Raw genomic sequence first — 13,602 nt, 5'->3', positions numbered from 1 at the left:
GGCCACAAGCCACAGTGGCGTGCCCAGGGGGTAGGGCGCGGCCCCTAGGCTTGCCGCCTCCTCGTGCACTCTTCGGACTACTTTTAATTTTCCTAATTTTTAAATATTCCAAAACAGAGAAAAATTGCCATGGTGAAAGTTTGGGAATCGGTTTACTTACCATACCACATACCTATTCCTTTTCGGAGTCTAAAACGTTCTGGTAGGTCTCCCTTATGTACTCCTCCGGTGTTATGGTATTAATAATATTGGTTTCAACATTTATGGGAGTACCTGAGATATAATGTTTGATCCTCTGCCCATTTACCACCTTCGGGTTATTACCTTCGGCGTTGTTAATCTTGATGGCACCGGAACGATAAACTCCCTCTACAGTGTAAGGCCCTTCCCATTTAGAGAGAAGCTTTCCTGCAAAAAATCTTAAACGAGAGTTGTATAGCAAGACAAGATAACCTACATTAAATTCATGCTTTTGTATCTTTTTGTCATGCCGTCTTTTAACTTTTTCTTTAAACAACTTGGCACTCTCATAGGCTTGGGTTGTCCATTCATCAAGTGAGCTAATGTCAAATAACCTCTTTTCACCGGCAAGTTTGAAATCATAATTGAGCTCTTTAATTGCCCAATAAGCTTTATGTTCTAGTTCAAGAGGTAAGTGACATGCTTTTCCATAAACCTTTTTATATGGAGACATACCGATAGGATTTTTATAAGCAGTTCTATAAGCCCATAATGCATCATCAAGTTTCTTAGACCGATTCTTTCTGGATCTATTAACAGTCTTTTGCAAGATCAATTTAATTTCTCTATTGCTTAATTCTACTTGACCACTAGACTGAGGATGATATGGAGATGCAGTTCTATGGTTGACATCATATTTAGCAAGCAATTTGCGGAAAGCACCATGAATAAAGTGTGAACCACCATCAGTCATTAAATATCTAGGGACTCCAAACCGTGGAAAAATAACTTCTTTAAGCATTTTAATGGAAGTGTTATGATCATCACTACTAGTTGGAATAGCTTCTACCCACTTACTAACATAATCAACAGCAACCAAAATACGTGTATACCCATTGGAGGAAGGAAAAGGTCCCATATAATCAAAGCCCCAAACATCAAATGGTTCAATAACAAGTGAATAATTCATAGGCATTTCCTGACGTCTACTAGTATTACCAATTCTTTGACATTCATCACAAGGCAAGACATACTTACGAGCATCCTTGAAGAGAGTAGGCCAATAAAAACCAGATTGTAATACCTTGTGTGCAGTTCTATCTCCAGCATGGTGTCCTCCGTAAGCCTCGAAGTGACACCTGCGTAGGATCTGTTCCTGTTCATGCTCAGGTACACAACGTCAAATAACAACATATACTCCTTCTTTATAAAGGTGTGGGTCATCCCAAAAGTAATGTCTTAAATCATAGAAAAACTTTTCTTTTGCTGGTCTGTGAAACTAGGTGGTATAAATTTAGCAACAACGTAATTAGCATAATCAGCATACCATGGAGTACTACGAGAAGCATTTATGACAGCTAGTTGCTCATCAGAAAAGATATCATCAATAGGTAGTGGGTCATCATGAACATTTTCTAACCTAGACAAGTTGTCTACTACGGGGTTCTCAGCTCCCTTTCTATCAATAATATGCAAATCAAATTCTTGCAGCAAGAGAACCCATCTAATAAGTCTAGGTTTAGCATCTTTCTTTTCCATAAGGTATTTAATAGCAGCATGATCAGTGTGAATAGTTACTTTAGAATCAACAATATAGGGTCTAAACTTATCACAAGCAAAGACAACTGCTAAAAATTCTTTTTCAGTAGTAGCATAATTTCTTGGTGTATTGTCTAGAGTTTTGCTAGCATAATGAATAACATTCAATTTCTTATCAACTCTTTGTCCTAGAACAGCACCAACAGCATAATTACTAGCATCACACATAATTTCAAAGCGTAGGTTCCATTTAGGTGGTTGAACAATAGGTCCAGAAATCAAGGCTTTCTTAAGGATTTCAAATGCTTCTACACAATCATCATCAAAAACAAATGGAACATCTTTTTGCAAGAGATTAGTGAGACACCTAGAAATTTTAGATAAATCTTTAATAAACCTCCTATATAAACTAGCATGACCAAGGAAACTTCTTATACCTTTGACATCTTTAGGACACGGCATTTTTTCAATAGCATCAACTTCAATACCTCTTTCAAAGATTTTATGCCCCAAAACAATACCTTCATTAACCATAAAGTGGCACTTCTCCCAATTCAAGACAAGATTAGTTTCTTCACATCTCTACAAAACTCTATCAAGGTTGCTTAAGCAATCATCAAAGGAAGTTTCGTAAACAGAGAAATCATACATGAAAACCTCAACAATCTTTTCACAAAAGTCAGCGAATATAGCAGGCATACATCTTTGAAAGGTAGCAGGTGCATTGCATAAACCAAAAGGCATACGTCTATAAGCAAAGGTACCGAAAGGGAAAGTGAAAGTAGTCTTTTCTTGATCCTCTTTTCACACAGGTATTTGAGAAAAACCATAATAACCATCTAGAAAGCATAAGTGTGCATGTTTGGATAGTCTTTCTAGCATTTGATCAATAAAAGGTAGAGGGTAATGATCATTTCTAGTGGATTTTTTTAATTTGTGAAAATCAATTACCATTCCATAACCTGTAACAATTCTTTGCGGGGTCAATTCATTCTTATCATTGGGAACTACAGTAATACCTCCCTCCTTAGGGACACCATAAACAGGACTTGCCCATCTACTACCAGCAATAGGATAAATTATACCTGCTTCCAAAAGCTTTAGTATTTCATTTCTTACCACTTCCTTCGTCTTAGGATTTAACCGTCGTTGGTGATCAACAACTAGTTTAGCCTCTGGCTCCATATTAATTTGGTGTTGGCATAGAGTGGGACTAATGCCCTTAAGATCATCAAGACTATATCGAATAGCAGCACGGTGCTTCCTTAGAGTTTTCAATAATTTCTTTTCTTCATGCTCTGAAAGGTTAGCACTAATAATAATAGGATATATCTTCTTTTCATCAAGATAAACATATTTCAGAGTATCAGGTAATTGTTTAAGCTCAAATACGGGATCACCCTTGGGTGGTGGAGGATCCCCAAGAATATCAACAGGCAAGTTGTGTTTCAAAACAGGCATTTGGTTAAAGAATATTTCATCTAATTCCTTCTTTTCATTCATAAACATATCATTTTCATGGTCTAGCAGATATTGTTCTAAAGGATCAGTAGGAGGCACAGCAACAGAAGCAAGACCAATAATTTCATATTTACTAGGCAATTCTTTGTCATGAGGTTGTCTATGAAATTTAGAGAAATTAAACTCATGAGACACATCCCCAAAACTTACAGTAACAGTTTCTTTCTCACAATCTATCTTAGCATTAACAGTGTTCAAGAAAGGTCTACCAAATATAATGGGACAAAATCATCTTGTGGGGAACCAAGAACAAGAAAATCAGTAGGGTATTTTATTTTCCCATACAAGGCTTCAACATCTCTAACAATCCCAATTGGTGATATAGTATGTCTATCAGCAAGCTTGATAGTAACATCAATATCTTCTATCTCAGCAGGTGCAATATCAGTCATAATCTCTTGATATAAAGTAAAGGGAATTGCACTCATGCTAGAACCTACATCACATAAGCCATGATAAAAATGATCTCCTATTTTAACAGAAACAACAGGCATGCTGATAACCCACAAGTATAGGGGATCGCAACAGTTTTCGAGGGTAGAGTATTCAACCCAAATTTATTGATTCGACACAAGGGGAGCCATAGAATATTCTCAAGTATTCGCAGTTGAGTTGTCAATTCAACCACACCTGGATAACTTAGTATCTGCAGCAAAGTATTTAGTAGCAAAGTAATATGGAAGTAACGGTAACGGTGGCAAAAGTAACAATGATAGTTTTGTAGTGATTGTAACAGTAGCAGCGGAAAAGCAAATAAGTGAAGAACAATATGTGAAAAGCTCGTAGGCATTGGATCGGTGATGGAGAATTATGCCAGATGCGATTATTCATGTAACAGTTATAACATAGGGTGACACAGAACTAGCTCCAGTTCATCAATGTAATGTAGGCATGTATTCCGAATATAGTCATCCGTGCTTATGGAAAAGAAGTTGCATGACATCTTTTGTCCTACCCACCCGTGGCAGCGGGGTCCTATTGGAAACTAAGGGATATTAAGGCCTCCTTTTAATAGAGTACCGGACCAAAGCATTAACACTTAGTGAATACATGAACTCCTCAAACTACGGTCATCACCGGGAGTGGTCCCGATTATTGTCACTTCGGGGTTGCCGGATCATAACACATAGTAGGTGACTAATGACTTCCAAGATAGGATCAAGAACTCACATATATTCATGAAAACATAATAGGTTCAGATTTGAAATCATGGCACTCGGGCCCTAGTGACAAGCATTAAGCATAGCAAAGTCATAGCAACATCAGTCTCAGAACATAGTGGATACTAGGGATCAAAACCTAACAAAACTAACTATATTACATGATAGATCTCATCCAACCCATCACCGTCCAGCAAGCCTACGATGGAATTACTCACGCACAGCGGTGAGCATCATGAAATTGGTGATGGAGGATGGTTGATGATGACGATGGCGACGGATTCCCCTCTCTGGAGCCCCGAACGGACTCCAGATCAGCCCTCCCAAGAGAGATTAGGGCTTGGTGGCGGCTCCATATCGTAAAACGCGATGAATCCTTATCTCTGATTTTTTTCTCCCCAAACATGAATATATAGAGTTGGAGTTGAGGTCGGTGGAGCACCAGGGGGCCCTCGAGGCAGGGGCGCGCCCAGGGGGGCAGGCGCGCCTCCCACCCTCGTGGACAGGGTGTGGGCCCCCTGGCCTTGATTCTTTCGCCAATATTTTTCATTATTTCCAGAAATAATCTCCGTTGATTTTCAGGTCATCCCGAGAACTTTTATTTCTGCACAAAAATAACACCATGGCAATTCTGCTGAAAACAGCGTCATTCCGGGTTAGTTCCATTCAAATCATGCAAGTTAGAGTCCAAAACAAGGGCAAAAGTGTTTGGAGAAGTAGATACGACGGAGACGTATCACATGCCAACAACAGGCCTATGTTTATCTTTTTCATCGAGTCTAGCCATTCTAGCAGCTTCATCACAGAAGTAAATAACATGCCCATCAATATTATCGACCAAGAGATCTTTAACCATATAGCAATACTAGGATCAACTTTAATTTGTTAAGGGGCGTAGGTGTTCTAGTATAACTCTTACGAACCACACTTGAAGCTTTAGCATGATCCTTTATTCTAACAGGGAAAGGTGGTTTTTCAATATAAGCAGTTGGAACAATAGGATCAACATTATAAGTAATGGTTTCTTCTTCAACTTTAATTAGTTCTACTACTTTCACTTCAATGGGAGGATTATATTTAAACCACTTCTCCTTAGGAATATCAACATGAGTAGCAAATGATTCACAGAAGGAAGCTACTATCTCAGAGTCAAGTCCATATTTGGTGCTAAATTCATGAAAAGCATCGGTATCCATAAAAGATTTAACACAATCAAACTTAAGGTTTATACCTGACTCCTTACCTTCGTCGAGTTCCCAATCTTTAGAGTTGCGTTTAATTCTTTTCAATAAATCCCATTTGAATTCAATAGTCTTCTTCATAAAAGAACCAGTACAAGAAGTATCGAGCATGAATTGATCATTACGAGAAAGCCGAGCATAAATTTTTTTGAATAATAATTTCCCTTGAGAGCTCATGATTGGGGCATGAATATAACATTTACTTAAGCCTCCCCCAAGCTTGAGCGATACTTTATCCTTCACGAGGCCAAAAATTATAAATATAATTCCGATCACGATGAACCAGATGCATAGGATAAAACTTCTGATGAAATTCCAATTTCAATAGGTTGTAGTTCCATGATCTAATATCATCACATAGCCTATACCATGTCAATGCCTTATCCTTCAAAGATAAAGGGAAGACCTTCTTCTTGACTTCATCCTTGGGTAAACTTGCAACCTTAAATAATCCACAAACTTCATCCACATAGATTAGATGCATATCAGGATGTAATGTTCCATCTCCTGCATAAGGATTAGCTAGTAGTTTCTCTATCATACCCAAATGAATTTCATAATAAATATTTTCAATAGGTTCAATAGGTTGAGGGGCAACTCTTTGCTCTTCCGTTTGGGGTGAAGATACCCCGAACAAACCCCTCAAAGGATTATTTTCTATAGCAACAAGTGACAGTAAATTTCAGCACACTATATAAATGTTTCCTTACCAAATTCCACTTACCAAAGGCGCTTCACTCCCCGGCAATGGTGCCATAAAAGAGTCTTGATGACCCACAAGTATAGGGGATCTATCGTAGTCCTCTCGATAAGTAAGAGTGTCGAACCCAATGAGGAGCAGAAGGAAATGACAAGCGGTTTTTCACAAGGTATTCTCTGCGAGCACTGAAATTATCGGTAACAGATAGTTTTGTGATAAGATAATTCTTAACGGGTAACAAGTAACAAGTGTAACAAAGGTGCATCAAGGTGGCCCAATCTTTTTTATAGCAAAGGACAAGCCTGGACGAACTCTTATATAAAGCAAAGAGCTCCCGAGGACACATGGGAATTATTGTCAAGCTAGTTTTCATCATGCTCATACGATTCACGTTCGTTACTTTGATAATTTGATATGTGGGTGGACCGGTGCTTGGGTGCTGTACTTACTTGGACAGGCCTCCCACTTATGATTAACCCCTCTCGCAAGCATCCGCAACTACGAAAGAAGAATTAAGACAAATCTAACCATAGTGTCGGATTTCCGGTTTCGGCAAAACCCTTGAGGTTCGAACACTGGGGTGCGCACGAAGATCTCTCCCCCCTCTAGCTCGCTCACATCAAGATCTCATGGCCTAGCTCGACAAACCCAAAGAACAAAGGGACACAAGATTTATACTGGTTCAGGCCACCATTGTGGTGTAATACCCTACTCCAGTGTGGTGTGGTGGATTGCCTCTTGGGCTGAGGATGAACAGTACAAGGGAAGAACAGCCTCCTGAGGAGAGGTGCTCTTGTGCTCGGTGAGCTTGTGTGGGTGAGGATGGTCTAGTCCAAGATCCCCTCTCATATGGTGGTGGCTAGTCCTATTTATAGAGGCCCTGGTCCTCTTCCCAAATATTGAGCGGGAAGGGATGCCACAATGGCCAGTTTGAAGGGGGGCAGCTAGTACAAGCTATCCTGACTAAAGGTGGTCTTCGCCTGCGAAAGGCTCTGGTGGTGACGCCGTCTTGGGCTCCACGGTGACCTCCATCTTGCCGTCCTTCTGGTCTTGGTCTCGTTGCACCGATATGGAAACCTTTGCCTGATGCCTCGGGACTCCTCGCCTGTGCTTGCCCCTTTAGCACCAAATAGGAACGAGGACACTGTGCACGCTGGCGCCCGCCTGGCCTTGGTCGTCATGGCTTATGTCACGGGAACCTCGCGAGGTTCCCCTTGCCTTGATCTCTTCGCCCCTCGCGAGCCAGCCTGGTGAGGCTGCCCCCAAGGAGGTCTTGCGTCGTCCGCCTCGCGAGGCTTGGCCCCTCGCAAGGGTCTTGGGTGCTTGCTGGTGAAGATGGGCCATACAGAGCCGCTGGTGGTGCCACGCCATGGGCCGTAGGCAGGCAAGTCTGGGGACCCCCGTTCCCCAGAACGCCGACAGTAGCCCCAGGGCCCAAGGTGCGCTCGGGCTTGGCTTCAGGGCGAAGCCAAAGGGCAAGTGTGGAGCACCGCGGGCCCCAACAGCCTATGGCCTTGGTCGACGCATGGCGATTGATTGGACGTGGGCATCTCCGCTTCCCCACGCCGCCTCGGCAACCGCCCGACTTGACGAGTCCCTCCTGCATGCAAGAAAAACCATCATTACCTATGATCGTGGGGATCGCCGGTTGGCCTTCTCCTGCTATAAATGAGGAGGGGCGGAGCCCCCGTCGCCCCTCTCTTCCCATTCCGCTCGCTTCCTCTCCCTTGATCCATTGCTAGTAGCGACACCCATGGCGCCTGCGAAGAGGTTCTCGGCCGCGGAGAAGGGGAAGGCTCGCCAAGAGGGGGCCGGCTCTCCGCCGCCCAAGAGTGGGCGCGGCCGTCCCCGCAAGTACACCGCGACCCCCGCCATGGCCCCCCGCGGCCGCAGCGGCGCCCCTTCGTGTGGTAGGAGTCGCCCAAGTTGTGGCAGCCCCGTTGATGAAGGGAGGCGCGCCATGGTCGCACGGCCTCCCCGGGTCGTGCTTCCACTCAGCGGAGGTGCTGCCGGAGTTCGTCGTGTGCTCGAAGAACCCGGCCGGCGCCTGGCTTCAGCTCCCTTGCTTCTTCGTCGACAAGCTGCCGGCCACAGGTCCAGGTGGGCTCTGGCTGCAGGCGGATGGCTACAGCAGCAAAGCTTCCTGGGTCACGATTGAGGTCTCTGTCGCGGGCAATGCAGCCCTGGCCCGCGGCTAGCAGACGTTCGCCCGCGCACGTGGCCTGGGCAGGCGGTGCACCCTCCACTTCAAATACGACGGCAACGCAACCCTCTACGTGAGGGTGTTCAGAGAACACGGTCGGCGCGTCAGGTGCTGCCCCGAGGACAACGACAGCGACGAGGTGCTCGGCCTTGGCGACGGTCGTGACGAGGGTGAGATGGCCTTGCCCTTGGCACTGGCCGCTGCTCGTCCAGCTACGGCGGTTCTTCCTCCAGCGACAGCTCCAGCAGCGGCGGCTATGACCAGCCACCACGCCGCCGCGCTCGCTTCGAAGGCGGCACCGGGTCGTCTCGTCGCCGTGCTCTAGTGAAGCGTGAGGAGGGGTCTGGCTGAGCTCAGGAGAGTGCCATGGGCCCATCCTCGCGAACTGCCGCAGGAGCATGTGCCACTTTTGTTTCATTTTTTCCTTCCTTCCTGCATTAAGAGAGAGACAAGTATGGGGCCCCGCTGGGGCGTGCAACAACTATGACTTCCAAGTGGCTATGCTATGTTTATCTTTCCTATGTTATGTTGCAGCATCAACATTTTATGTAGGTGCGCAGGAATAACTTAGCTCGACGCGCTCGAAGTGTTAGTTTCCGCCTCGTGAAGTGCACATTAGTTCCTGACGAGGCCTCCATGGCACCGGAGGTGTCTGGGGACTACAAAATTCATTAGGAAACTCTTACTCTCCGAGCTCTTCCGAGCCCTGGTCGTAGGCGCAGCCGGCCATGACCCAGCGCCTCGCATCGCGGTACCCGAGGGGCACGGATTCAGGGAGGTACGCCAATTTGCGAGCTCGAGCAAGGGTGCCTCGCGAAGAACAGAAAAAAACGCTCACGAGGGCCCCTGTCCAGCCCCCTCGCAAGGCATGCGAGGAAGAGAACGGGTCAAAACGAGGAACCGATAGCAGAAAAAGGGGGGCAAAAAGGCAGGGGAACCAAGCCAGCGAGGAACACCAAAAAGCAAATTCTCATTAAAGAGGGGCAAGCCAACTGCGGAAAGCGAATGAAAAGCCACGTACGGCACCTAGTCTAGTCTTTTTGTCTTCTCACCAGCGCGGAGCTAAGTGCTGCCACTAGGACGTGGGAGGGAGCCCCCGAGGCCCGAGGGCGGCACTCCTGAGGCTTCGGGGCGTGTACAGCCGCACTCATTATTACGTGAGAGTGTCACGAGCGGAGACCTTCACAAGCACTGGACCTTTCTTCATGGGTAGAACTTCCGGAGGTGCCGGATGTTCCAGGCGTTCTGGATGGGGATCCCGTCCTGCGTCTCCAGGCGCGCGACGCGAGGCCTGGAGACGTGGGCGACCCGAAATATGCGCTCCCACATGGGTGAGAGCTTGTGCAGCCCTTCCCTGGAGAGTACCCGCCTCAGGACGAGGCCGCCCACCTCGAGCATCCTGGAGCGGATGCTGCGGCAGTGGTACCGCCGCAGCGCCTGCTGGTACCTTGCGGCTCGGAGCGAGGCTTCACAGCGGCGTTCCTCCCCCAGCACGAGGTCCATCCCTCACATGGCGTCCTGCTGCATTTCGTCGAACGCCAAGACCCGCACGGAGCGATGCCTAACCTCGTGTGGGAGAACCGCTTCTGCTCCGTAGACGAGGAAGAACAGGGTCTCGCCTGTTGGCTTGGTGGAGGTGGTGCGGATGGACCACAGCACGGACTGGAGCTCATCATGCCAGCCCCTGCCACAGGCCTCGAGCTTCTTCTTGAAGGTCTTGGTCTTGAGACCCCTCAGGACTTCCGCGTTGGCGCGTTCGGCCTGGCCGTTGCTCCTGGGATGCGCCACGGAGGCGTAGCAGATCTGCGTTCCAAGGTTAGCACAATATGTTTTGAAGAGATTGCTAGTGAACTGTGAGCCATTGTCGGTGATGATGCGGTTAGGGACCCCAAATCGGCTTACGAGGCCCTTGATGAACTTGACTACTGACCTAGCTGGGATGGTGCGGACGGCTTCCACTTCCGCCCACTTGGTGAATTTGTCGATGGCGACGTAGAGGTAGCGGTAACCTCCAGGCGCTCGAGGGAATGGGCCCAGGATATCCAGCCCCCAGACCACGAACGGCCATGAGAGCGGGATGGTCTGGAGGCCCTGAGCTGGCTGGTGGATCTGCTTGGCGTGGAATTGGCAGGCCTCGCAGGATTTCACCAGCTCGGCCGCGTTGTTGAGTGCCGTGGGCCAGTAGAACCCGCTCCGGAAGGCCTTGCCGACTAGGGTGCGCGACGATGAGTGGTGCCCGCAGTCTCCGCCGTGTATGTCAGTCAGCAGCTCATTCCCCTGTTCCCTGGAGATGAATCATAGAGAAACATCATTCGGCCGCTTTCTGTATAGCTCACCGTCCTGAATGCAGTACGCCATAGCCTGCCGGGCCACACGCTCCGCGTCTTCTTCCTTCTCCGGCAACGTGCCTTGCGTCAGGTATGCCTTGAACTCCTCGATCCAGCACCCCTCCTGAGGCTCGAGTGCCAGGAGCAGGCGCGCTCCCGAGGTCGGGCCGCGGGCAGGGGCTCCCGAGGCTGGTGGCTGGGGGAGTTCCTCCTGAGGTGGCGCCGGTTCCGCAGGCGGGGGTGCCGCTGAAGGCTTGAAGAGCCGTTCCTCAAAGACACCAGGCTCTTGGGGTAGCCGCTTGGATGCTCTCTTGGCGATGTCGTCGGCCTCCTTGTTGGTGCCATGAGGCACATGCTGTAGCTCCAGGCCCAGGAACTGCTTCTCCATTTTGCGTACCTCCGCGAGGTATGCCTCCATGTGCTCATCCCTCGGCTCGTACACCTTGTTGGAGAAGTTGACGAGGAGCTGTGAGTCTCCTTTGATGGTGAGGCGTTTCACCCCCAGGGCCACCGCAGCCCTGAGGCCGACGAAGAGGCCTTCGTACTCTGCGATGTTATTGGAGACCTTCTCGCCCTGCTGCAAACAGAGATGCACGGCGTAGTAAAGCTTGTCCTGAGTGGGCGAGATGAGCATGGCTCCAGCCCCCACGCCCTGGCGTGCGAACGCGCCATCGAAGTACATGACCCAGCCATCCGGCGCTTCACTCCCTGGCAAGAGGGGTCGGTCCTCGCCAGCTTCGAGTTCCGGGGTTTCGGTCCATTCGGCCACAAAGTCGGCGAGTGCAGCCCCCTTGATGACCCCGGTTGTGCTGAACTCCAAGTCAAACGCTTGCAACTCGATGTTCCATTCGGCAACCCTTCCTGCAGCATTGGGGCTCCTAAGTACTCTTTCCAATGGGTAAGCTGAGACGACCTTGATGGGGTGGCCCTGGAAGTAGTGGCGCAGCTTACGCGAGGCTACTAGGAGCGCGAGCAGGAGCTTCTGAGGCATGGGGTATCGTGCTCTCGCATCCCGTAGCACCGTGCTGACGAAGTACACCGGGTGCTCGACGAGGGCGGGAGAGCTGGCGGAGTCGTTGTTTCTCGGGGGCTAAGGTGTTTCCTATGGATTTCTAGCTTCAGGGGCTTGATGACTTGCCGAGGCAGCCGCTGTCTCAGGAGCATTGCCTTGGTGTTGTGCTTCCTCGTCTGGCTTGGCAGCTTCACTTGGCGGGCCCTTGACCTGACGCTCTTCTCTGAGGGCCACCAGCGCCGCGTTGGCGGAGTGGGGCATGGCAGATAGGTAAAGTACCAAGGGCTCGAGAGGACGAGGTGCCACCATCACCGGCGGGCTGGTCAAGTATCTCTTGAGGTCTTGAAACGCTTGGTCAGCCTCCGGGGTCCACTCAAATGGGCCCTTCTTCTTCATCAGCTTGAAGAACGGTAGGGCGCGCTCTCCCAACTTGGAGATGAAGCGCCCCAGCGAAGTCAGGCAACCGGCAAGCTTCTGCATCTCTTTGAGGGTTTGCGGTGGGCTCATGTCTTCGATCGCCTTGACCTTCTCTGGGTTGGCCTCGATCCCCCTGTGGGACACGAGGAAACCCAGCAACTTGCCGGAAGGGACACCGAACACGCACTTTTCCAGGTTGAGCCGCAGGTGCACCTGGCGCAAGCTCGCGAAGGTCTCCTCCAGGTCCTGAATGAAAGTTCTCGCCTCTCGAGACTTTACCACAATGTCGTCAATGTAGGCTTCAGCGTTTCTCCCGAGCTGCCGCCCCAAGGCGATGTGCATCAACCGCTGAAAGGTTGCTCCTGCGTTGCGCAGTCCGAAGGGCATGCATGTGTAGCAGTATACCCTGACTAAAGGTGGTCTTCTCCTGCCAAAGGCTCTGGTGGTGACGCCGTCTTGGGCTCCACGATGACCTCCGTCTTGCCGTAATTCTGGTCTTGGTCTCGTTGCACCGATATGCAAACCTTTGCCTGATGCCTCAGGACTCCTTGCCTGCGCTTGCCCCTTTAGCACCAAAGAGGAAACAAGGACACTGTGCGCACTGGTGCCCGCCTGGCCTTGGTCGTCATGGCTTATGTCACGGGAACCTCGCGAGGTTCCCCTTGCCTTGATCTCTCCGCCCCTCGCGAGCCAGCCTGGTGAGGCTGCCCCCGAGGAGGTCTTGTGTCGTCCACCTCGCGAGGCTTGGCCCCTCGCGAGGGTCTTGGGTGCTTCCTAGTGAAGATGGGCCGTACAGGGCCGCTGGTGGAGCCACGCCGTGGGTCGCAGGCAGGCAAGTCTGGGGACCCCCGTTCCCAGAACGCCGACACATAGCATGAAACATATGGATCCAAATCGGCCCCTTATGAAGCCACGAATAAACTAGGGTTTAAGCTTGTGTCACTCTAGCAACCCATCATCTAGTTATTACTTCCCAATGCCTTCCCCTAGGCCCAAACAATGGTGAAGTGTCATGTAGTCGACGTTCACATAACACCACTAGAGGAAACACAACATACATCTCAGCAAAATATCGAACGAATACCAAATTCACATGATTACTTATAAGAAGACTTCTCCCATGTCCTCAGGAACAAACGTAACTACTCACAAAGCATATTCATGTTCATAATCAGAGGAGTAATCATTATCATTAAGGATTTGAACATATGATCTTCCACCAGATAAACCAACTAGCATCAACTACAAGGAGTAATCAACACTATTAGCAACCCACAGGTACCAATCTGAGGTTTTGAGACA

Source organism: Triticum aestivum, chromosome 7D (genome assembly GCF_018294505.1).
Source record: "Triticum aestivum cultivar Chinese Spring chromosome 7D, IWGSC CS RefSeq v2.1, whole genome shotgun sequence".
Classification (NCBI taxonomy): Eukaryota; Viridiplantae; Streptophyta; class Magnoliopsida; order Poales; family Poaceae; genus Triticum; species Triticum aestivum.
Note: the sequence above shows the minus strand (reverse complement) of the source record.